Source organism: Babylonia areolata, chromosome 16 (assembly GCF_041734735.1).
Source record: "Babylonia areolata isolate BAREFJ2019XMU chromosome 16, ASM4173473v1, whole genome shotgun sequence".
NCBI classification, from domain to species: domain Eukaryota; kingdom Metazoa; phylum Mollusca; class Gastropoda; order Neogastropoda; family Buccinidae; genus Babylonia; species Babylonia areolata.
The window spans coordinates 6,218,730-6,220,686 of NC_134891.1; positions in this window are offsets into that span (position 1 = coordinate 6,218,730).

Consider the following 1,957-nt stretch of genomic DNA (forward strand, 5'->3'; position numbering starts at 1 on the left):
CCTACTTTTTGCACGCTAAACGTCACTTACAGTACTTTAAAATTAGATCTATTAATGTGCAGATGTGCACTCATACATTACATGAACATTTGGGTGAATCTGCTCTTCTGTTGAACAGAAACGTTTTAAAGCAGATTCAGAGAAACTATGACGATTGTCAAAGTTTTGTCTTGGCATTCTGGAAATCTTTATTTTTCCCCCACACAACAGATTCTACGTAGAACAAAATCACAACCTTTCGAAACCCTTTCTTCAGCTGAATACAACAAATATATATATACACACACTCGACAACAGCACTACAAATCACAGCACGGTACAGCACAGCATAGCACAACATAGCACTACACATCGCAGTATAGCATAGCACAGCACAGCATGGCACGGCACGGCACAGCAAAGCATAGCACAGCACAGTACAGCATGGTACAGCACAGCACGACACAGCACTACAAACGATCACAGCATAGCACAGCACGGCACGGTACATCACGGTACAGCACAGCACGACACAGCACTACAAATCACAGCATAGCACATCACAGCAAAGCACAGCACGGCACGGCACAGCACGACACAGCACTGCACAGCACAGCACAGCACGACACAGCACTACAAATCACAGCACAGTACAGCACAGCACTGCACAGCACAGCATAGCACGACACAGCACTACAAATCACAGCACGGTACAGCACAGCACTGCACAGCACAGCATGGCACGACACAGCACTACAAATCACAGCACGGTACAGCACAGCACAGCACGGTACAGCACAGCACAGCACGACACAGTACAAATCACAGCACAGTACAGCACAGCACTGCACAGCACTACACAGCATGACACAGCACAGTACAGCACAGCACAGTACAGCACAGCACGGTACAGCACAGCACGAAACAGCACTACAAATCACAGCACGGTACAGCACGGCACGGCACAGCACAGCACAGTACAACACAACACAGCACTACAAATCACACCACGGTACAGCACAGCACGGTACAGCACAGCACAGTACAGCACAACACAGCACTACAAATCACAGCACAGTACAGCACAGCACTGCACAGTACAGTACAGCACAACACAGCACTACAAATCAGCACAGCACAGCACAACACAGCACTACAAATCAGCACAGCACAGCACTACACAGCATTACAAATCACAGCACGGTACAGCACAGCACAGTACAGCACAACACAGCACTACAAATCACAGCACGGTACAGCACAGCACAGCACGGTACAGCACAGCACAGCACGACACAGTACAAATCACAGCACAGTACAGCACAACACAGCACTACAAATCAGCACAGTACAGCACATCACAGTACAGCACAACACAGCACTACAAATCAGCACAGCACAGCACTACACAGCACTACAAATCACAGCACGGTACAGCACAGCACAGTACAGCACAGCACAGCACTACACAGCACTACAAATCACAGCACAGTACAGCACAGCACAGTACAGCACAGCACAGCACAGCACTACACAGCACTACAAATCACAGCACAGTACAGCACAGCACAGTACAGCACAGCACAGCACTACACAGCACTACAAATCACAGCACAGTACAGCACGGCACAGTACAGCACAGCACGAAACAGCACTACAAATCACAGCACAGTACAGCACAGCACTGCACAGCACTACACAGCATGACAGCACAGCACAGTACAGCACAGCACGGTACAGCACAGCACTACACAGCACTACAAATCACAGCACAGTACAGCACAGCACAGTACAGCACAGCACTACACAGCACTACAAATCACAGCACAGTACAGCACAGCACAGTACAGCACAGCACTACACAGCACTACAAATCACAGCACAGTACAGCACAGCACAGTACAGCACAGCACTACACAGCACTACAAATCACAGCACAGTACAGCACAGCACAGTACAGCACAGCACTACACAGCAC